General features: G+C 49.0%; 1 pseudogene; it reads right to left on the bottom strand.

The window, feature by feature from the left end:
- Positions 1-1,607: 1,607 nt before the first annotated feature.
- The window catches only part of LOC119972688, a 94,807-nt pseudogene continuing 71,168 nt past the window's right edge, over positions 1,608-25,246 (bottom strand).

Raw genomic sequence — 25,246 nt, 5'->3', positions numbered from 1 at the left:
GTAAGACTTCAGTGAAAAATAGTTTTTGGAAATTACACATCTATTTCAGATGTCAGTAAGGTTAGGCACTATTCTCTCCTTCAAAGTCCATGTCGACTGCTGTTGACTAGGTAACAATACCGCCGCAACCGGTCCACATCAGGCACCATCTCCCTGGCCCTGCACTCATCCCGAGAGCATCTCGACAACAAGGACTCCTACATCAGACTCCTATTTATTGACTACAGCTCTGCATTCAACACCATAATCCCAGCAAGCTCATATCAAAGCTCCAAAACCTAGGACTTGGCTCCTCACTCTGCAACTGGATCCTCGACTTTCTGACCCACAGAACAGTCAGTAAGAATAAACATCTCCTCCACAATAGTACTCAATACCAGGGCCCTGCAAGGCTGTGTACTTAGCCCCCTGCTAAACTCTCTGTACACACACGGCTGCGTGGCAAAATTTGGTTCCAATTCCATCTACAAGTTTGCTGACGATGCAACCATAGTGGGCTGGATCTCGAATAAGGACGAGCCAGAATACAGGAGGGAGATAGAGAACCCCTAGTGGAATGATGCAGCAACAACAATCTATGCCTCAATGCTAGCAAAACTAAATAGCTAGTCATTGACTTCAGGAAACAAAGTACTGTACACATCCCTGTCAGCATCAAAGGGGCCGAGGTGGAGATGGTTAGCAGCTTCAAATTCCTAGGGGTACACATCTCCAAAATCTGTCCTGGTCCACCCATGTCGACGCTACCACCAAGAAAGCACAACAGCGCCTATACTTCCTCAGGAAACTAAGGAAATTCGGCATGTCCACATTAACTCTTAGCAACTTTAACAGATGCACCATAGAATGCATCCTATCTGGCTGCATCACAGCCTGATATGACAACTGCTCTGCCCAAGACCGCAAGAAACTTTAGAGCGTCGTAACAGAGCCCAGTACATTTCACAAACCGCCTCCCATCCATTGACTCCATCTACACCTCCCGCTGCCTGGGGAAAGCGGGCAGCATAATGAAAGACCCCTCCCACCCGGCTTATTCACTCTTCCAACTTCTTCCATTGGGCAGGAGATACAAAAGTCCGTGAACACGCACGAACAAACTCAAAAACAGCTTCTTCCCCACTGTCACCAGACTCCTAAACGACCCTCTTATGGACTGACCTCATTAACACTTCACCCTTGTATGCTTCACCCAATGCCGGTGTTTATGTAGTTACATTGTGTACCTTGTATTGCCCTATTATGTATTTCTTTTATTTTCTTTTCATGTACTTAATGATCTGTTGAGCTGCTTGCAGAAAAATACTTTTCACTGTACCTCGGTACATGTGACTAAACAAAATCCAATCCAATATAAGTAACCTTAAAGTTTGTGCCAGACACTGGGCTCTCTTGTAGCTGGTATTGATGGAAACAGTTTGTTCTTTGGTTGCTCGTATCTGTTTTGCTTCTCAGCAGAGTTTCTAAGATGACTGTTAATGATGTAGCTTTCATAACATGGTGTCGTCTCAAACTGAACCCTCCCAGCATCATAAAGCAAACTTCATTAAACTGCTAAACAATTACACGAGGCATCTGATGCCGAATAACGTAAGCCAACACCAAAGTGAGGAACACATTAGGACATCTCTTTATTAGTATTTTCTGAATTTAAATGAATTTTTTTTTACATTGATGTATTTTTAAAACAGTGAAAAATTGCACCAGTCTCCTAAGGATTAAGGCTAAAACAATATTTTTCTCCATCTATGAATTCTGAAACTTAAACCATAGTTGTTGCAGTGTATAATGCAACACTGCTAAAATGTAAATGACATAGTAGCTTTAATATTGCTCATTCATAAATGTCTGTTGTTTATCTGTTAAATAGACACTGCAACCAGGTTATGACTGTAGTCCAGACTTTGATTGCATCATTACCGTTAATGGTAAGATAATGCTTTTTCTGCACGTAAACAATCATAGGAATACTAAGTTTTAATATTCAATTATTGCTGTTTCAAAAACTGAAAAACACTGAAGTACTGGGAAGTAATACAGTGTAAGAATGGTATAAGCTATTTGTTGCATAATTCACCAAATGGTAAAGCTGATCAGATGTCCCAAATGAAATAATGAAAATATTTTGTTTACAAATGCAGCATACTTTTACTTATAAAATAGCCCAGTAAGCCCTTTTGTTTAAAACTACATAATAAATCGAGCGCTGTGAGGTCCATTGCACAAATTAAAACACAATAACAAAAGGCAACAAAACAGGCTGCATACATTTACATGAAAGACTCTCACATATGGTTAGTGTTACCGTGTTTCAGGGAAACAATTCTCTTCAACGGACATTGCATTTTTAATGATATTTGTCACTGGTTTCCCGATGAGATTACACGCAAATAATTAGTGTTCACTTCTGTTGTTCCCTTCTTGTACAATGCTCTCATGAGTGTTCTGACAACTTGCACATGATAGTAATGAGTAATTTTGTTATATCTTCTACTTAGTATGATCAACTTTTCAAGAAAACACTAATCTCGGAGAAGTGGTTTGGTGTTTTGACGACAAAGTTAAATAACTTGCATTTTAAGAGAAACCGTGCATCTTTTCAACGGTAGTTAGCTGCAAGTATAATCACAAATTAACTTAAGTCTGTTCTGTTCTTTCCTATGCTTTATTCCCCCTAGAAATATTCAAGTTCCAAACAGCAAATCAAAATGACAAGAATGTTACTTCCTACATGATAAAATATTATATAAAAAATAATTTTAAACCTTGGGTACAACAACAAAGTCAAAGCATACAATTTGGACAAACATTAGTTTTAAACAGATACACATACTACTGTTGAAAGTACTCCTTAGTTATTTGTTTAACTGAATCTTAAACAAGTTAACTGCAGCTCATAAATGCCAAGGCACCACCATTACTAGTTGGTGGACATGTAGTCCTTTCACATAAAAGATAGGACCATTTTTATACTTTATATTCAAATACAATAACCATTGGATGGTTCAAGTATCTCCTGTAACAAAACAACTAAGCATTACCTCTTCAGATTAAAAACTTCATGCTATTTTACAGGCTGAAGATCAATACACAGGTCAGGGCTATTGCAACCTACTTGATAATTGTACAGCAATGCAAAAATAAAAAACAAGAAATTTAGTGCAAAACTTCCCCTTCCAAATAGAACTCAAATGTAGCGAGCACCAGGTGAATATGAAACTGCTGCCTGAAATAATTTGTATCAAAAGGAACAGCCACGGTTAAGTGATTGGCTTGGTTAAAGGAACTGATCCATCTGTCACTTCAAACCATGGAATCCTCGTTGCCACTTCACAACAATGTCTAAGTTTCAGCTGCGCAAACAGAATAATGGGCAGTTTGAAGTCTGCTTCTCAGCGAATCTTGTTATATTTGTTGAACTGTGGTAAAATCAGTGCTCATTTTCAGTTCAGCAGTCCATTTTCACTTTCTCTAATGAATTGCTTATCTTCCCTAAAGTCTTTTTGATGCGTAACGCAGTGAGCCGTGCAGAGGGATTTTGGTACCAACACTCCTTCATCAGCTTGGCAAGAGCAGACAGAGTCTGAAACAAATGAATGAGAGTCATATTACATAATACAGCCAAAGTTTTACCACATAACTTAAATATATACAATTCAAAAAACGTCTAAATTTGCAGGTGTATATATTACAATGTTATGTTCATCAAAACAGTGCCAGTTTTCACATCTACTTCACGTGGAAAGTTAAAAGGACTCTCTCGTTGTCAATGTTTTTTTTACATTTCAGCGTAACTTTGCTGTAAATGGACTCAGAGCTATTGTACATTTGCTGTGTAACGGGGCCATGAATGGGGTCTGCATGCACACACGGGGAGTAGGGGATGAGCGTACCCGGATGGTGAGTGGGGGGAGGGGCGGGTCTGAATACCCGGATGGAGGGCAGGGGGCCTAATAACCCTGGCAGCAGCCCACAGAAATGCTGTGGAGTTGGGAGGTGCACGCTTGCCCACCATGTTAGAACATAGAACTATACAGCACAGTACAGGCTCTTCGGCCCACGATGTTGTGCCGAACGAGTCTGAAACTAAGATCAAATCAACCTACTCCCAATCATTCCAGTGCACTCCATGTGCTCATCCAATAACCGCTTGAAAGTTCCTAAAGTGTCCGACTCCACTACCAGAGCTGGGAGTGCGTTCCACGCCCCAACTGCTCTTGTGAGTAAAGAACCTATCTCTGACATCCCTCCTATATCTTCCACCATGAACCTTATAGTTATGCCCCCTTGTAACAGCTACATCCACCTGAGGAAAAAGTCACTGAATGTCCACTCTATTTATCTCTCTCATCATCTTATACACCTCAATTAAGTCACCGCTCATCCTCCTTCACTCCAATGAGAAAAGCCCTAGCTCCCTCAACCTTTCCTCATAAGACCTATCCTTCAATCCAGGCAGCATCCTGGTAAATCTCCTTTGCACCTCTCCAATGCTTCCACATCCTTCCTATAATGAGGTGACCAGACTGCACACAGTACTCCAAATGTGGTCTAACTAAGGTCTTGTACAGTTGCAGCATAACCTCAGGGCTCTTAAACTCAAGCCCCCTGTTAATAAATGCTAACACACTTTCTTTCAAGGCTCTATCCACTTGGGTGGCAAATTTCAGAGATCTATGGACATGAACTCGGAGATCTCTCTGCTCCTCCACATTCTTCAGAACCCTGCCGTTAACCCTGTAATCCGCATTCAAATTTGTCCTACCAAAATGAATCACCTCTCATTTATCAGGGTTAAATTCCATCTGCCACTTTTCAGCCCAGCTCCGCATTCTATCAATGTCTCTTTGCAGCCTAGAACAGCCCTCCACATTATCCATTACTCCCCCAATCTTGATGTCATCAACAAATTTACTAATCCCATCATCCAAGTCATTGATAAAAATCACAAATAGCCGAGGACCCAGCACTGATCCCTATGGTACACCGCTGGTGACTGGGCTCCAGGATGAAAATTTACCATCTACCACCACCCTCTGTCTTCTATGTGATAGTCAGTTACTGATCCAATCGGCCAAATTTCCCTCTATGCCATACCTCCTTACTTTCTGCGTGAGCCGACCATGGGGCACCTTATTAAAATCCATGTATACGACATCAACTTCTCTACCTTCATCTATGTACTTAGTTACCTCCTCAAAGAATACAATCAAACTTTTTTTTTTTTTAAATAATTTTTATTGAATTTTTCAAAATACAAACATTTTAACCCCCCCTACATTTACATTTAAATTATAACAAAACAAAGTCAAACCCCCCTACTTAACAAGAAAAAAAAAAAAAAAAAAAAAAAAAAAAAATCCCCCCCCCCCCTACCCGCGCGTCCCCCCCCGCCGGCGAACCGACAGTCAGACCAACTTATCATTTCTAGCAGCGTCCTCGGGCAGGCCTTGCCCGTGCCACCGCCGCTACCGTACTTCCTTCGTCGTTGTCCCCCCTCCCCCCCCCCCCCCCCCGCCCTCCCCTCCCCTCCCGGGTTGCTGCTGTCATGGCCTCAGTTTCTATCTCTGATCCAAGAGGTCTAGGAAGGGTTGCCATCGCCTGGAAAACCCCTGCACCGACCCTCTCAGGGCGAATTTGATCCTTTCCAATTGGATGAAGTTTGCCATGTCGTTTAACCAGGTGTTAACACTCGGAGGCCTTTCGTCCCTCCACTGAATCAGGATCCTCCTCCGAGCCACCAAGGACGCAAAGGCTAATATTCCAGCCTCCCTCGCCTCCTGTACCCCCGGTTCCACCCCAACCCCGAAGATCGCAAGTCCCCATCCTGGCTTGACCCTGGACCCCACCACTCTCGACACCGTCCCTGCCACCCCCTTCCAGAACTCCTCCAGTGCCGGACATGCCCAAAACATATGTGCATGATTCGCAGGGCTTCCCGAACATCTAATACACCTGTCTTCACCCCCGAAAAACCGACTCATCCTTGTCCCCGTCATGTGGGCTCTATGCAGTACCTTAAATTGAATGAGACTTAGTCTCGCACATGACGACGACGAGTTGACCCTCTCCAGGGCGTCTGCCCATGTCCCGTCCTCTATCTGTTCCCCCAGCTCTAACTCCCACTTATCTTTCAGCTCCTCTACTGGTACCTCCTCCACCTCCTGCATAATCTTATAGATGTCCGAGATCTTCCCCTCCCCGACCCAGACCCCTGATAGCACCCTATCACTCACCCCCCTGTCGGGGAGCGCGGGGAACCCCGCTACCTGTCGTCTGGCAAATGCCTTCACTTGGAGGTACCTGAACGTGTTCCCCGGGGGGAGCCCAAATTTCTCCTCCAGCTCTCCCAGGCTCGCAAACCTCCCCTCTATAAACAAGTCCCTCAGTTGTCTAATACCCGCCCTCTGCCAGCTCTGGAATCCCCCTCCTGTGTTTCCCGGCGCAAATCTGTGGTTCCCTCTTAGTGGTGCCCCTATCAGACCTCCCACTTCCCCCCTGTGTCGCCTCCACTGCCCCCAGATCTTGAGGGTGGCCGCCACCACCGGGCTCGTGGTATACCTCGTGGGAGGGAGCGGCCATGGTGCCGTTACCAGTGCCCCTAAGCTTATGTTGCCGCAGGACGCCCTCTCCATGCGCTTCCAGGCTGCCCCCTCCCCTTCCATCATCCACTTTCGTACCATCGATGTATTTGCCGCCCAGTAATATCCTGAAAGGTTGGGTAACGCCAGCCCTCCCCTATCCCTACTCCGCTCCAAAAAGACCCTTCTAACTCTCGGGGTGCCATGTGCCCACACATACCCCATGATACTACTCGTTACCTTCTTGAAAAAGGCCCTGGGGAGGAAGATGGGCAGACACTGGAACAAAAACAAGAACCTCGGGAGGACCGTCATTTTAACTGACTGCACCCTCCCTGCCAGCGACAGCGGCACCATGTCCCACCTCTTAAACTCCTCCTCCATCTGCTCCACCAGTCTGGAAAAGTTCAACTTGTGTAGGGTCCCCCAGTTCTTTGCCACCTGCACCCCCAAATACCTAAAACTTTTAACTGCTCTTTTGAAGGGGAGCCTCCCAATTCCCTCCCCTTGGTCTCCCGGGTGTATTACAAAGACCTCACTTTTCCCCAGATTTAATTTATATCCCGAAAAGTCCCCGAACTCCGCTAGTATCCCCATTACCTCCGGCATTCCCCCCTCCGGGTCTGCCACATACAACAACAAATCATCCGCATAGAGCGAGACCCGATGTTCCTCCCCTCCCCTTGTCAGTCCTCTCCACCCCCCTGAACCCCTCAGTGCCATCGCCAACGGCTCAATCGCTAATGCAAAGAGTAAGGGAGATAGGGGACATCCCTGCCTAGTACCTCGATGGAGCCCAAAATATTCTGACCTCCTCCCGTTTGTTACCACACTTGCCATCGGAGCTGAATAGAGCAGTTTTACCCACTTGATAAATCCCTCCCCAAACCCAAACCTTTCCAACGTCTCCCACAAGTATTCCCACTCCACCCTGTCAAATGCCTTCTCCGCGTCCAGCGCTACCACTATCTCCGCCTCCCCTTCGACTGCTGGCATCATAATCACATTTAACAATCTCCGGACATTTGTGTTAAGTTGGCGTCCCTTCACGAACCCCGTCTGGTCTTCATGGACTACCCCTGGCACACAGTCCTCTATCCTGGTTGCCAGGACCTTTGCTAACAGCTTGGCATCTACATTTAAGAGGGAGATAGGCCTGTAGGACCCGCACTGGACCGGGTCCTTGTCCCGCTTCAAAATCAAGGAGATCAGGGCCTGCGACATTGTTGGAGGCAGAACCCCCCCCTCGCGCGCCTCATTGAAGGCTCGCACCAGCACTGGACCCACCAAGTCCACAAATTTCCTGTAAAACTCCACCGGGAACCCATCCGGCCCCGGCGCCTTCCCCGCCTGCATCTGGCCTATCCCTTTAATTAGCTCCTGCAGCTCTATCGGCGCCCCCAACCCTTCCACCAGCTCCTCCTGTACCTTTGGGAACCCCAATTTGTCGAGAAAGTTCTTCATTCCCCCTCTCCTCTTCGGCGGTTCAGACCTATACAGTTCCCTATAGAAGTCCCTAAAGACCCTATTCACCTCTTGCCCCTTCTGCACTACATCCCCACCCCTCTCTCTCACTCCCCCAATCTCTCTGGCTGCATCTCGCTTACGAAGCTGGTGTGCCAGCATCCTGCTCGCCTTTTCCCCGTACTCATACGCCGCACCCTGCGCCCTTCTCCACTGCATTTCCGCCTTCCTAGTGGTCAGTAGGTCGAACCTGGCCTGCAAGCTACGCCGCTCCCTTAATAGCCCCTCCTCTGGCGCCGCCGCATATTTCCTATCTACTTCTAGGAGCTCCCCCACCAGCCTCTCCCTTTCCTGCCTCTCCTTCCTCTCTCTGTGTGCCCTTATGGAGATCAGCTCTCCTCTAATCACTGCTTTCAAGGCCTCCCAGACCGTCCCCACCTGCACCTCACCTGTGTCATTCGTACCCAGATAGTTCTCAATGCCCGTTCTCACCCTTCTGCACACCTCTTCGTCCGCCAACAGCCCTACATCCAGGCGCCACAACGGGCGTTGGTCCCGCGCCTCCCCCATGTCCACGTCCACCCAATGTGGTGCATGGTCCGATATCGCAATGGCCGAGTACTCCGTGTCCTGCACTCTCGGTATCAGCCCCCTGTTCAATACGAAAAAATCGATCCTAGAGTACACTCTGTGGACGTGGGAGAAAAAAGAATACTCCCTCGCCCTAGGCCTACCAAATCTCCATGGGTCTACCCCTCCCATCTGCTCCATGAACCCCCTTAACACCTCTGCCGCTGCCGGCCTCCTGTTCGTCCTGGAACTCGATCTATCCAGCCCAGGGTCTAACACCGTATTAAAGTCCCCTCCCATGATCAGGCCCCCTGCCTCCAGTCCCGGGATGAGGCCCAGCAGGCGCCTCATAAAACCCGCGTCGTCCCAGTTCGGGGCATACACATTTACCAGTACCACACTCTCTCCCTGCAGCCTACCCCTCACCATCACGTACCTGCCCTCCTTGTCTGCCACCACCTCTGCCGCCACAAACGACACTCTCTTTCCCACCAAAATCGCCACCCCCCGGTTCTTGATATCCAAGCCTGAGTGGAACACCTGTCCCACCCACCCCCTTCTCAGGCGGACCTGATCTGCTACCCTCAAATGAGTCTCCTGCAGCATTGCTACATCAGCCTTCAGTCCCTTCAGGTGTGAGAAGACCCTTGATCTTTTGACCGGCCCATTCAGCCCCCTTACGTTCCACGTGATCAATCGGGTCGCAGAGCGACCCGTCCCTACTCCCTGTCGATTAGCCATGTCTTGTCCCTTGCTCGCCCCGGGTCATCCCTTCTTTTCTGACCCGCTTCCCATAGCGATGGCCCCCCCCCCCCCCCCCCCCCCCCCCCCCCCCCCGGCTCTCCCCTTCTCGTCCCTGGTCTTTCTAGCAGCAACCCGGTGTCCCCCCCCCAGTCCCCCCCCCCCCTCCCCCCCCCCCCCCCCCCCCCCCCCCCCCCTGGCTAGGACCCCTCCTAGCCGCGATGTACCCCACATCGTACTCCCGAGAGTCAGCTGGTCTCCGCTGACCCGGCTGCTCCTGCCACATTCCGACTCCTCCCGGTTCACCCCATCTGCGCCCGTGAAAGATCCCCTTAAAACCCCCGAGAAAGACCCGCATAATCAACCCGCTCCCCCCCGTCCCGTCTCCCCAACTTAACGATATAAATACAAATACCCAATGGCAACTAAATACATAAATACTTAACTACATACTTAAATAACAAAATAATTAACTAACTATCAACTAACAGTGTGCCCAACCATCACCCTCCATCAAACAGTATAAATAACCGCAGATAACCATAACCCGAAAAGAAAAAAAAGAACAAAAAACCCCCCCAAGCACCCAAAGAAAAAGGGTAAGAGGGGTAAATAACTAAGGGAAATTGGAAACGGGAAAAAACACCCCATAAGAAGCCAACGACCCACAATAGAGATTTCAACAGTACAAATATACAGAAACACCCAACAACTCGAAACCTTCAAAATATTCAGAAAAGTCAACCGTTCGAGAAAAAACACCCCAAACACTCCACGAAACTGTTACCCAGTTCCGACCTGGCCTGAAAAAGAAAAGGGCCACTTGCACAATCAAGAGTCCCCCGGCGGCTACGACCGCCGGTGCTCCCAGGTTTTAGTTCGTGTCCAACTTTTCCTCTTGTACAAAGGTCCAGGCCTCCTCTGGGGACTCGAAATAATGATGTTGGTCTTTGTAGGTGACCCACAAGCGCGCCGGTTGCAACATTCCAAATTTGATCTTTTTCGCGTGTAGCACCGCCTTTGTCCGGTTGTACCGGGCCCGCCGCTTTGCCACCTCCGCACTCCAGTCCTGGTACACCCTTACCGTCGAGTTCTGCCACTTGCTGCTTTTCTCCCTTTTAGCCCACCTCAGGACTTTCTCTCGATCACTTAGCCGCTGGAACCGCACCAGCACCGCCCTCGGGGGCTCGTTTGCCCTAGGCCTCCTGGCCATGACCCGGTATGCCTCTTCCAATTCCAGGGACGCCGGACCGGCCCCTTCCCCCATCAGGGAGCTCAACATCTCCGCCACATATCCCGGGAGATCCGACCCCTCCAGGCCTTCTTCCAGGCCCAGGATCCTCAAATTTTTCCTCCTCATCCGAGTGTCCAGCTCCTCGAAGCGGCTCTGCCACTTCATGTGGAGTGCCTCGTGCACCTCCACCTTTGCCCCGATGACTGTGGCCTCCTTCTCCCTCGCGGCCATCTCCTGCTGCAGATCTTTAATCGACGCCTCTTGGATCGCCTGGGCTCCCACCAACCTGGTGGCCGTCGCGTTCATGGACTCTAAGAGTTCCACTTTCATCTCCGTGAAAAAACGGAGGAGAGCAGCCTGCTGCTCCTCCGCCCATTTCTTCCACTCCTCCGGTGCACCGCCGGCCGCCATTTTGATTTTCTTCCCCCGCTTTTTTTGGGGAGCTGCTGCCGTTTTTCTTGCCGCTCCACTCCGGGTACCGACCATAAAATCGGTCTAGTTCTCCTCAGGGGACCTTCCCCCACCGGGATTCGTTTTTTCAGCGCCGTTGGGGCCCTCCAATTGGCCCAAAAACACCTTTGTTGCAGGAGCTTCCAAATGTGCGGCTTAGCTAGTCATAGCCGCAACCGGAAGTCGAATACAATCAAACTTGTGAGGCAAGACTTACCCCCCCCACAAATCCGTGCTGACTATCCTGGATTAAGCTGTATCTTTCCAAATGATCATAAATCCTATCCCTCACGACCCTTTTCAATAATTTACCTATGACCGAAGTGAGACTAACCGGCCTATAATTCCCAGGGTTGTACCTATTCCCTTTCTTGAACAAGGGGACAACATTTGCCTCTCTCCAGTCTTCTGGCACTATTCCTGTCGACAATGAGGACATAAAGATCAAAGCCAAAGGCTCTGCAATCTCATCCCTCATCTCCCAAAGAATCCTAGGATATATCCCATCAGGCCCAGGAGTACTTATCTAGGCTTCTCAAAATTTCTAACACATCTTCCTTCCGAATATCTACCTCTTCCAACCTACCAGCCTGTATTGCACTGTCCTCCTCAACAACATGGCCCCTCTCCTTTGTGAACACTGAAGAAAAGTATTCATTTAGGACCTCTCCTATATCTTCAGACTCCATGCACACGTTCCCACTACTGTCCTTCACCAGCCCTAACTTCAGCTTTGTCATTATTTCATTCCTCATATAAGTGCAAAAAGCCTTGGGGTTTTCCTTGATCCTATCCACCAAGGACTTCTCATGCCCCCTCCTAGCTCTCATGAGTCCTTTCTTGAGCTCCTTCCTAGCTATCTTGTATCCCTTAAGTGCCCTAACTGAATCTTGTTTTCTCATCCTTACATAAGCCCCCTTCTTCCTCTTGACAAGACATTCAACCTCTTTTGTAAACCATGGTTCCCTCACACGGCCATTTCCTCCCTGCCTGACAGGGACATACATATCAAGGACACACAGTATTTGTCAACCTCTTTTGTAAACCATGGTTCCCTCGCATGGCCATTTCCTCCCTGCCTGACAGGGACATAAATATCAAGGACACACAGTATTTGCTCCTTGAACAAGCTCCACATCTCAATTGTGCCTATCCCTGACAGTTCCTGTTTCCATCTTATGCTCCCCAATCGCATTGTAATTACCCTTCCCCCAGTTATAAACCTTGCCCTGCCGTATGGCCCTATTCCTCTCCATTGCTATAGTGAAAGTCACCGAATTGTGGTCACTATCTCCAAAGTGCTCTCCCACAACCAAATCTAACACTTGGCCCGGTTCATTACCCAGTACCAAATCCAATGTGACCCCACCTCTTGTCCATCTATCCACATATTGTGTGAGGAAAGCCTCCTGCACACACTGGATAAAAACAGCCCCATCCAAACGATTTGAATTATAGTGGTTCCAATCAATATTTGAAAAGTAAAGTCACCCATGACAACTACCCTGTGACTACCGCATCTATCCAAAATCTGCATTGCAATCTTTTCCTCCACATCTCTGTTACTGTTTGGGGGCCTATAGAAAACTGCTAACAAAGTGACCGCTCCTTTCCTATTTTTAACTTCAGCCACACTACCTCAGTAGACAGATCCTCCTCAGACTGCCTTTTTGCAGCCATTATTCGGACAGCACGGTAGCATTGTGGTTATCACAATTGCTTCAGAGCTCCAGGGTCCCAGGTTCGATTCCCGGCTTGGGTCACTGTCTGTGCGGAGTCTGTACATTCTCCCCGTGTGTGCGTGGGTTCCTCCGGGTGCTCCGGTTTCCTCCCACAATCCAAAGATGTGCAGGTTAGGTGGATTCGCCATGCTAAATTGCCTTTAGTGTCCAAAATTGCCCTTAGTGTTGGGTGGGGTTACTGGGTTATGGGGATAGGGTGGAGGTGTTGATAGGGTGTATGTAGGGTGGGTAGGGTGCTCTTTCCAAGAGCCGGTGCAGACTCGATGGGCCGAATAGCCTCCTTCTGCACTACAAATTCTAGTTCTTATATAAAGATAGGTAGTTTTTTTGAAGAATAAAGGGATTAAGGGTTATGGTGTTCGGGCCGGAAAGTGGAGCTGAGTCCACTAAAGATCAGCCATGATCTCATTGAATGGCGGAGCAGGCTCGAGGGGCCAGATGGCCTACTCCTGCTCCTAGTTCTTATGTTCTTATTATACTATCCTTGTTAAAAAATATATTTTTATTGAAGTATTTCTAAGATTTTATAACAAAAAACAGAAAAAGAACAATAAGTGTTAAACATTAGTAGTGCAAAAATAGATATTTCCCTGAACGGCTGTGTCTTCACAGATCACCGAAAATAACAAAAAACACACAAACACAACACTTACTCTTCCCCTCGTAAAGCTGCTACGGCCGACATTTTAAATTAAATTTCCCCAAGAAAGTCGATGAAGGACTGCCACCTCTGGGAGAACCTTAACACTGATCCTCTTACGGCAAACTTTATTTTCTCGAGGCTGAGAATCCCAGCCATGTCACTAACCCAGGTCTCTGCGCTCGGGGGCTCCACAATAACAGGATCCGTCTCCAGACTACCAAGGAGGCAAAGGCCAGGTCGTCGGCCTCTTTCACTCCCTGAACTCCCGGGTCTATTGACACCCCAAAGATGGCCACCTGTGGACTCGGTACCACCCGTTACCTAGCACCTGGAATTGCCCTGGCAAACTCCTGCCAGAATCCCTCCAGCTTCGGGCATGCCCAAAACATATGGACATGGTTTGCTGGGCTCCTCGCACACCTGTCTTCCACCCCGAAAAACTTGCTCATCCTCGCCGCCGTCATGTGTGCCCGGTTCACCACCTTAAACTGTATTAGACTGAGCCTGGCACATGAGGAGGAATTGACCTTACTTAGGACTTCCTTAGGGGCTCTATCACCCCTCCTAACTCCTCCTCCCACTTGCCTTTAAGCTCCTCCACCAGGGTTTCCTCCGTCGTGAACATGGGCACCAAATGCTCGTTTGAAGCTTGTGGGGGGGCGGAGAGGGGAGTGAGCACCACGGCTGTGCTCGGGAGGGGACTGGCCCGCGATCGGTGCCCACCGATCGTCGGGCCGGCGTCTCAAAGCGACGCACTCTTTCCCCTCCGCCGCCCCGCAAGATCAAGCCGCTACGTCTTGTGGGGCAGCGGAGGGGAAGACGGCAACTGCGCGTGCGTGGATTGGAGCCGTCAGCCGTCGTGACGCCAGCCGTGCATGTGCGGGTTGGAGCCGGCCAACCTGCGCATGCGCAACTGACGTCACTTAGGCGCCGCCGTCGTGTCATTCTCGGCGCGCCGCCTTGACGCAAACATCAAGGCCCGGCGGCCGAGTGTTACGGAGAGCCGCTCCTAGCCCTCTGGGTGGGGGTGAATAAGGTGCGAGGAGCGGCCTCCGAGGCCGTCGTGAAACTCGATTTATCGCGGGAGCGGAGAATTCCGCCCATTGTCTTGCGTGAGTACGGACGAAAAATATTCATTTAGCACCTCTCCTATCTCCTCGGACTCCATGCACAACTTCCCACTACTGTCCTTGACTGGCCCTACTCTACCCCGAGTCATTCTTTTATTCCTGACGTTCCTACAGAAAACTTTGGGGTTATCCTTAATCCTACCTGCCAAAGACTTCTCATGTCCCCTTCTGGCTCTTCTTAGCTCTCTCTTTAGGTCCTTCCTAGCTAACTTGTAACTCTCTAGCACCCTAACTGAACCTTCACGTCTCATCTTTACATAAGCCTCCTTCTTCCTCTTGACAAGTGATTCAACTACTTTAGTAAACCACGGTTTACTCGCTCGGCCACTTCCTCCCTGCCAGACAGGTACATACTTATCAAGGACACGCAATAGCTGTTCCTTGAACGAGCTCCACATTTCAATTGTGCCCATCCCCTTCAGTTTCCTTCCCAATCCTGTGCATCCTAAGTCCTGCCTCATCGCATCATAATTGCCTTTCCCACAGATATAACTCTTGCCCTGCGGTATATACCTATCCCTTTCCGTCGCTAAAGTAAAATTAACTGAATTGTGGTCACTATCACCAAAGTGCTCACCTACCTCCAAATCTAGCACATGTCCTGGTTCATTACCCAGTACCAAATCCAATGTGGCCTCGCCTATTGTTTTTTTATAAATAATTTTTATTGAAATTTTTACAAAATACAAAATATAAACATCTTAACTCTATTAACGTACAACCGCGGTAACACCCCATAAACAATGCCCCCCAGCTTCAAGAGCAACTTCAAACAAAAGGAAGAAACAAAAACAAAGAAAAAGTGAAAAGAAAAAAAACAAACAAAGGAGAGAGATAGCACCCTCCACAAATCCTTGTGCACAGTTCTCCCTCCCCCCAATCCTTGCACAGTTCTCCCCCACCCGCCCGCCCGCCCGCCCCCCCCACCCCCCCGGGTTGCTGCTGCTGTCGGCCTGTTTCCCTACCGTTCCGCCAGGAAGTCCAGAAAGGGCTGTCACCGCCTGAAAAACCCTTGTACTGATCCCCTCAGGGCAAATTTCACCCTCTCCAATTTAATGAACCCTGTCATATCATTGATCCAGGCCTCCACGCTTGGGGGCCTCGCATCCTTCCATTAGAGCAAGATCCTCCGCCGGGCTACTAGGGACGCAAAGGCCAGGACCCTGGCCTCTATCGCCTCCTGTACTCCCGGCTCCACTGCAACCCCAAACATTGCGAGTCCCCAGCCTGGCTCGACCCTGGATCCCACCACCCTCGACACCGTCTTTGCTGCCCCCTTCCAAAACTCCCCTAACGCTGGGCACGCCCAAAACATATGGGCGTGGTTCGCTGGGCTCCCCGAGCACCTAGCACACCTGTCCTCGCCCCTGAAAAAACCTACTCATCCTTGTCCCAGTCATGTGGGCCCTATGCAGCACCTTGAACTGTATGAGGCTAAGCCTCGCACAGGAAGAGGAGGAATTCACTCTCTCCAGGGCATCCGCCCACGTCCCCTCCTCAATCTCCTCCCCCAGCTCCTCTTCCCACTTCCCCTTCAGTTCCTCCACCGAGGCCTCGTCTACCTCCTGCATTACCCGGTATATGTCCGAGATCCTCCCTCCTCCGACCCACACCCCCGAGAGCACCCTATCCCGCACCCCTCGTGGGGGCAGCAAGGGGAACCCCTCCACCTGCTGCCTGGCAAACGCCCTCACCTGGATGTACCTAAACATGTTCCCCGGGGGGAGCCCAAACTTCCCCTCTAACTCCCCCAAGCTCGCGAACCTCCACTCCACAAACAGGTCCCTCAACCTCCTAACCCCTGCCCTGTGCCAGCCCAGAAATCCGGCATCAATGCTCCCTGGGGCGAACCGATGGTTCCCCCGTATCGGGGCCTCCATCGAGCCCTCCATTTCTCCCCTGTGCCATCTCCATTGCCCCCAAATTTTGAGGGTAGCCGCCACCACCGGGCTCGTGGTATACCTCGTTGGAGGGAGCGGCAACGGCGCTGTTACTAGCGCTTCCAGGCTCGTGCCCACACAAGACGCCGCCTCCATCCTCTTCCACGCTGCCCCCTCCTCGTCCATTACCCACTTACGCACCATCGCTGCGTTGGCCGCCCAGTAGTACCCACAGAGGTTGGGCAACGCCAGCCCCCCCCTATCCCTGCCTCATTCCAGGAACACTCTTCGAACCCTTGGAGTCCCATGCGCCCACACAAAACCCGTGATACTGCTGTTGACCCTCCTGAAAAAGGCCTTTGGGTTAAAGATGGGGAGGCACTGGAACAAGAACAAAAACCTCGGGAGCACCGTCATCTTAACGGACTGAACCCTCCCCGCCAGTGACAGCGGTAACATATCCCACCTCTTAAACTCCTCCTCCATCTGCTCCACCAACCTTGTGAGGTTGAGCTTGTGCAGGGCCCCCCAACTCCCAGCCACCTGGACCCCTAGGTACCTGAAGCTCTTCCCTGCCTGCTTCAGTGGGAGCCTACCAATCCCCTCCTCTTGATCCCCCGGATGCACCACAAACACCTCGCTCTTGCCCAGGTTCAGCTTATACCCCGACGCCTCGCCTATTGTTGGCCTATCTACATAATGCGTCAGGAAACCCTCCACACATTGGACAAAAACGGACCCATCTAAAGTACTCAATATATAGCGTTTCCAGTCAATATTTGGAAAGTTAAAATCCCCCATAACAACTACCCTGTTACTTTCGCTCCTATCCAGAATATCTCCTCGTGTCTGTGTGGGTTCCCTCGGGGTGCTCCGGTTTCATCCCACAGCCCAAAGACGTGCAGGTTAGGTGGATTGGCCATGCTAAATTACCCTTAGTGTCCAAAGGAGTTGGGTGGGGTTGCTGGGTTACGGGTATGGGGCGGTGTTGTGGATTTAAATGGGGTGCTCTTTCCAAGGGCTGGTGCAGGCTCGATGGCTGAATGGCCTCCTTCTGCACTGTAAATTCTTTGTAACTTGTCAGGACATGGTCACCAACTCTGGTCCGGGAGCGTGCTAATTCCATTGCCTGTTCCTAAGCCAATGATTATTCAATGACTTATGGCAGCCACATGGGCTATTCCTAATCTCCTGAATTACAGTGATGTTCTTTTTCATCATCTGCTTTCATTGTCATCTATGGAATGTCAGTAAACCCAAGTTTCCCTCCTTTCTGATTCTTCCAAATTTCAACATATAAGCCAAAGGAAGTAGGAAAATGATTTTCCTACTGATCAGCTTGGGCTCCCTTTGATTTCCAGTGCCATTCCTGACAGCCATCTGAAATCAATGTTGGATTGGTGGCGGAGTTACTCCTGGTGGATAGGAAATATGCGGAGGCCCCGGGCGCGTGACGTCTGAGGGAGGGCCGCAAGCTTCAGGCGGAGTTTGAATTGTTGACCACAGGGAAAGCGGTAGAACAGCTGAGGAAGGCTAGGGGTGTGGTGTATGAATATGGGGAGAAGGCAAGCAAGATGCTGGCGCACCAGCTTAGGAAGAGAGAGGTGGCCAGGGAGATTGTGGGAGTAAAGAGTAAGGAGGGTAATTTGGTCTTAGACCCGGAGGGAGTGAATTAAGTTTTTAAGGAATTCTACAGCAAACTGAGTCGAGATAGAAGAAATGATTAAGGGGCTGGAGGGCATGCAGTCGGGCAAAGCTCCGCGGCCGGATGGCTTCCCGGTGCAATTAAAAAAAAAAAAATTTCAGAGGTGTTGAGCCCACTATTGATGAGGACCTTTAATGAGGCGAGAGAGAAGGGAATCCTCTCCCCTACAATGTCACAGTCCTCGATCTCACTCATTCTGAAACGGGAGAAGGACCCTGAACAGTGTGGGTCTTACAGGCCAATCTCGTTACTAAATGTGGATGCCAAGCTATTGGCTAAGATCTTGGCGACGAGGATAGAGAATCGTGTCCCAGGGGTGATAAGGGAAGACCAGACTGGATTAGTTAAGGACAGGCAACTTAATGCTAATGTGCGGAGGCTTTTAAATATTGTTATGATGCCCTCGGAAGGGAAGGAAGCAGAGGTTGTGGCAGCGATGGATGCAGAGAAAGCTTTCGATCGGGTGGAGTGGGAGTACCTGTGGGAGGCGCTGGATAGGTTTGGGTTTGGTGAGGGCTTTATCCGGTGGGTGCGATTTTTTTGTACCAGGCGCCTGTGGCAAGCGTGCGCACGAACCAGCTTAGGTCGGAGTATTTTAAACTGCACCGTGGTACGAGGCAAGGGTAACCCCTTTCCCCGTTATTATTTGCTCTAGCCATTGAGCCGCTGGCCACAGCGCTGAGAGCTTCAAGGAACCGGCAGGGGCTGGTCCGGTGGGGGGGGAAGCATCGGGTCTCGCTCTACACGGCTGATCTCCTTCTGTATATCTCAGACCCATTGGAGGGGATGGGTGGGGTCATACGGATCTTAAAGGAATTTGGCAGTTTCCCCGGGTATAAATTGAACGTGGGGAAGAGCGAGCTGTTTGTGATCCAGGCTAAAGGACAGGAGAAGAGACTGAGGGAGCTGCCGCTGAGGAGGCTGGAGAAGAACTTCTGTTACCTGGGTCCGGAAGTGGGATTTGTTGCATAAACTTAATCTGACCCGGCTAGTGGAACAAACCGAAGGGGGCTTTAAAAGATGGGACATGCTCCCGCTGTCACTGGAGGGGAGGGTGCAGACCGTAAAAATGACGGTCCTCCCCAGGTTCTTATTTGTATTCCAGTGCCTTCCCATCTTCATCCCCAAGGCCTTTTTTAAGCGGGTTAATAAGATCATCTCGGGATGTGTGTGGGCGAACAAGACCCCGCTAGTAAAGAGAGTGCTGCTGGAACGCAGTCGGGGGGAGGGTGGGCTGGCGCTGCCAAAGTTTTGCAACTACTACTGGGCGGCCAACATTGCCATGATCAGGAAGTGGGTATTGGGGGAGGGGTCGGCATGGGAGCCGTTGGAGGCGGCGTCATGCAAAGGCAACAGTTTGGGAGCGCTGGTAACGGCACGGCTGCCGTTCTCGCCAGCCCGCTACTCCACAAGTCCGGTGGTGGTGGCGACACTGAAGATCTGGGGGCAGTGGAGGAGACATAAGACGGTGGAGGGAGCGTTGGTCTGGACCCCCTTATGTAACAACCACAGGTTTCTGTTGGGTAGGATGGACAGCGGGTTCCAGAGCTGGCAGAGGGTGGGTATTAGAAGGATGGGTGACCTGTTTATAGATGGGAGCTTTCTCAGCCTGCAGGCGCTGGAGGACAAGTTTAAATTGCTGCCAGGGAACGGCTTTAGGTATCTACAAGTGTGAACCTTCCTGAGGAAGCAGGTGGTGGCCTTCCTGCTGCTGCCGGCACGGGGGATACAAGATGGCGTAGTGTCCAATACCTGGGTGGGGGAGGGGAAGGTGTTGGATATTTACCAGGAGCTGTTGGAGGCGGAAGAAACCCCGGTAGAGGAGCTTAAAGGCAAGTGGGAGGAGGAGTTAGGAGGGGTGATAGAGCCCCTAAGGAAGCCCTATGTAGGGTCAATTCCTCCTCATCATGTGCCAGGCTCAGTCTAATATAAGTTAAGACTGGTGTCCAGTTACTAGTGGTGTACCACAAGGATCTGTTTTGGGGCCACTGCTGTTTGTCATTTTTATAAATGACCAGGAGGAGGGTGTAGAAGGATGGGTGAGTAAATTTGCAGATGACACTAAAGTCGGTGGAGTTGTGGACAGTGCGGAAGGATGTTACAAGTTACAGAAGGACATAGATAAGCTGCAGAGTTGGGCTGAGAGGTGGCAAATGGAGTTTAATGCAGAAAAGTGTGAGGTGATTCATTTTGGAAGGAGTAACAGGAATACAGAGTACTGGGCTAATGGTAAGATTCTTGGTAGTGTGGATGAGCAGAGAGATCTCGGTGTCCATGTATATAGATGCCTGAAAGTTGCCACCCAAGTTGATAGGGTTAGGAAGGCGTACGGTGTGTTAGCTTTTATTAGTAGAGGGATTGAGTTTCGGAGCCATGAGGTCATGTTGCAGCTGTACAAAACTCTGGTGCGGCCGCATTTAGAGTATTGCGTGCAATTCTGGTCGCCGCATTATAGGAAGGATGTGGAAGCATTGGAAAGGGTACAGAGGAGATTTACCAGGATGTTGCCTGGTATGGAGGGAAGATCATATGAGGAAAGGCTGAGGGACTTAAGGCTGTTTTCGTTAGAGAGAAGGTTAAGAGGTGACTTAATTGAGGCATACAAGATGATCAGGGGATTAGATAGGGTGGACAGTGAGAGCCTTTTTCCTCGGATGGTGATGGCTAGTATGAGGGGGCATAGCTTTAAATTGAGGGGTGATAGATATAGGACAGATGTCAGAGGTAGGTTCTTTACTCAGAGTAGTAAGGGCGTGGAATGCCCTGGCTGCAATAGTAGTGAACTCGCCAACACCAAGGGCATTTATATGGTCATTGGATAGGCATATGGATGATAAGGGAATTATGTTGATGGGCTTTAGAGTGGTTTCACAGGTCGACGCAACATCGAGGGCTGAAGGGCCTGTACTGCGCTGTAATGTTCTATGTTCTATTATATTGTCAATGCTGATAGATGACAGTATCTTAGAATTTACAGTGCCCCTCGAGTCTGCACCAGCCCTTGGAATGAGCACTAAGTCCACAACTCCACCATATCTGATAACCCAGTAACCCCATCTAACCTTTTGAACACTAAGGTGCAATTTAGCATGGCCGGTCCACCTAACCTGCACATCTTTGGATTGTGGGAGGAAACCGGAGCACCCGGAGGAAACCCGCGCAGGCATGTGGTGAACGTGCAGACTCCGCACAGGTGACCCAAGCTGGGAATCGAACCTGGGACCCTGGAGCTGTGAAGCATCAGTGCTAACCACTGTGCTATCATGCCACCCACATCAACAATTTGTCTTCCTGATGTTGACGGTCAAGAGTCTGTCCATTTGTCGCTGAAGGTGTTCCTCAGTATGGAATGCTCGTGCCGCATCGTTAACATAGAGCGAGTCTGATGAGGACTCGACACACCTTCGTCTTGGATTTCAGGCGGCCAAGGCTGAACAGCTTTTCGTCAATTCTGGTATGTTAAGTAAATACCCTCTGTGGATGACCTGAAGGCATATGACAGCAGCAAAGGCAACAATGTCCCTGTTTGAACCCAAAGGGTTCCGATGTTGCCTATATATCTGATCTTAACCATCATGTTGACATGGAAAGAGGAGATCACATTGAGCACGTTAAGTGGGCAGCCAATTTTCTCCAGCATAAATAGACCGCTTCTGGTCGAATGCCTTGGTGAGATCGATGAAGGAAATATATAGTGCCCTCCGATGTTCTATCCCTGCTCTTAATTCCTGTGCTAATGCTCTGCTACAGGGGTGAAAGACCAGTTCTATGAGGAGCATGAAACAACTATCAGTAGAATCCTTTACCTACCTGGGAATTTTAATGTAAGACTCTGAGGCCTTGCCTTGGACATTTTGGTCTGGGAAGGATAAATCAGAATGGACAAGACAGGGACTATTTGAGCTTTGCTGCTACCATGAGTTTTGTATAACTAACATCTTCTGTCGAAACAAATCATGCCAAGATCACAACATTGGCAGAAGCTGGGTGTGAGCATCAACAGACATGCCTCTCTGAACAGTATTCTTAACACACACAGCTACCAAAGAGCTGATTGTGGTACAGATCACACTGTGGAGCATCAGGGTTAGGATGCAACCCTTGATTTTTAATTCAAAGCAGAAATGGTGGCATTCTTGCATTAACGTCAGCCATACTGCCTACCCGGGTAAAAATCAACAGCTCCTCGACTAGTTTGGACAGACACTGAATGCATAAGTGAAATGGAACATACCTCCAGACAATATCTACAACATCACATTCTATACATATGTGAGGCAAGAGAGGAGAAATGCTAACTAATTCAAAGCTAACATCACTGTAACAGAAACTGTCATTGAAGCCAAGTGGTCCGCTCTCATTAATTATAAAGCTGATCCGAGTGAGACAACTCTAGGTGTACTAAGCCACTCAAAGTAAAGTCCAAAGACTGTCAGGTGGTGTGCCAATGGCGACTGGTTTCAACTGTGCCATAATATTGCGATTTCCTTCGGTACAGGGAATGTCAAGTTAATGTATCAAAGGATCAAAAAGGCACTTGCTCCATGAACAAAGAATATTGGCTCCACTGAAAACAAATACGGAATCACCGACTGCAATTCAGTTGGAGAGATGGATGGAACACTCCCTTGAGTTGGACTTTATGGTGAAAGAACCACACTGTAGAAAGCCTGTCTATCATGACAGATCTGGATACTGAACCCACAATGGACTTGGTCGCCATGGGCAAAGATCCAGGTCGTAATGCTACACCGCCTGAACTCATCAAGCATGCCAAACCAGCACTCCACAGACCATAGAAACATTACAGCACAGAAGGAGGCATTCATATAATCTACAGTGTAAAAGGAAGCCATTCAGCCCATCGAGTATGCATCGATCCTTGGAAAGAGCACCCTACCTCAGCCCATCCTCAACCCTATCCCTGTAACCCCACCTAACCATTTTTGGACATGAAGGGCAATTTAGCATGGCCAATTCACCTTACCTATACATCTTTGGACTGTGGGAGGAAACCGGAGCACCCGGTGGAAACCAACGTAGACATGGGGAGAACGAGCAGTCTCCGCACAGACAGTGACCCAAGCTGGGAAGCAAACCTGGGACCCTAGAGCTGTGAAGCAACTGTGCTACCCCATATTGCCCATGCCAGCCTGAGAACACCCAGGTGCCCTTTCTAATACCACTTGCCTGCACTCGGGCCCTATCACTGTAGATTACAGCACTTGAGGTGCAGATCCAGGTATTTTTTTTTTTTAATTTAAAAAGAGTTCAGGGCAGTGAATTCCAGACTCCCACTATCTTCTGTGTAAAAAGGTTCTTCCTCATGTCCCCTCTAAATCGTCTGCCACTGATCTTGAATCTATGCCACCTGGGTCTTGAATTCTCCACCAGGGGAAACAATTTTATCCTGTCCACTCTATCTCTTCACCTCATAATTTTGTACCCCTCAGCCTGCTTTGTACCCCTCAGCCTGCTTTGTACCAAGGAAAATAACCACAACCTATCCAATCTCTCCTCGTAGCTACAGTCCTCGGCACTCTCTCCAGAGCAATTACGTCCTTCCTGTAGTGTGGTGAAGAGAACTGCACACAATACTCCAGTTGTGGCCTCACTAGTGTTTTATACAATTTCAAGATTATATCCTTACTTTTATATTCTTTACCTCTTCTAATGAAGGAGTGCATTCCATATGCCTTCGTTACTACCTTGTTTACTTGAACTGCTGCCTTTAGGGACCTGTGTATTTTTGTGCAAGATCTCTCCATTCATCTACTCCTCTTAGTATATTCTCATTTATTGTGGATTCCCTATAACTGTTTTCCCTCCCCAAATGCATGACTGCACATCGGTGTTAAAGTCCATCTGGCACTTTACCGCCCATTGCAACAATCCATCTTTATTCTGCAGCATAGACATAGAACAGTACAGCACAGAACAGGCCCTTCGGCCCTCGATGTTGTGCCGAGCAATGATCACCCCACTTAAACTCACGTAACCTGTATACCCGTAACCCAACAATCCCCCCATTAACCTTACACTACGGGCAATTTAGCATGGCCAATCCACCTAACCATCTGCAATAACTTCTCTGTCTCTGGTGGAGGGAGGGGACAGTGCCCCAAAATATGCATGAATGGGGCAAATTGAACTGAGAAGAGGATATAACAGATTTGGCAGTACAGCACGATCAAGAACTCTGGAATGAAATGGCAAATAATAAAGCTATATTACATAATACAAAGAATACTGAACTCACAGGATCCGAGAACCATCTATTAGGAATATTTGGTCTTTGCTGTTCCACACATACAATTTTTCGCATATCTTCAAAACTAGGGTCATTCGGTACCAGATCATAGAATGGAGGTTATACTCTTCCGCAATACCTGAAAAAGAATTAAACTTCTCAACACATTTAATTTGGATGACAGTGCAAAATTATCCTAAATAAATGTGACAATACAAAAAAGATCAAGATGGCTAAGCATTCTCAGGGTGCATGATGCCCCTGGTCCCTGGGATTCTGAAGCTGGGTGAGGCCGCAGGCTTCTACAGTGGACAAGGCCCTAGGCTTCACTCAGTGGGTGAGGCTACTGGGCCCGGAGTTCTCAAGGTAGGCTCCTGACCCCAGGGGTTCTCAAGGTAGGTGATGCACAGGCACCTCCGGTACACATGGTGGTCATGTCCCTGAGCACAGGGTTCTTAGGGCAGGCAAAATCTCAGGTTCTCAATGCAGGCAGTGCCCTTGGCTCCAGAGTTCGAAAGGTGCGTGATGCCCCCCAGCCTTGGGGTTCTCAAAGCAGTGGTGCCGTGGCCTCAGGTCGTCTTGCCAGAGATAGCCTTGTTTAAAGATGTACCCAAGAAATTTCTGCATAATTTCCTGTGGTGACAATGGTTAAAAAGAAACCCTGAAATCTTCTGAAATATTTAAAATTTTACACCAGTAGACAATACCACAACAGGGTGTTGGCGTCATACTTGTGTATGTGTATATATATATTATGGGGTTCCTGTTGTATTGTATTGGTACAGTGCTATATGTACTATTAATATATTATGTGGTGTTCGTTGTTGTTTAGTGTTATGGACTGTTCCTGTTTTTG

Source organism: Scyliorhinus canicula, chromosome 10 (assembly GCF_902713615.1).
Source record: "Scyliorhinus canicula chromosome 10, sScyCan1.1, whole genome shotgun sequence".
Lineage (NCBI taxonomy): Eukaryota > Metazoa > Chordata > Chondrichthyes > Carcharhiniformes > Scyliorhinidae > Scyliorhinus > Scyliorhinus canicula.
The sequence above is the reverse complement of the archived record's forward strand: the minus strand, read 5'-3'. Positions and strand labels throughout refer to the sequence as shown.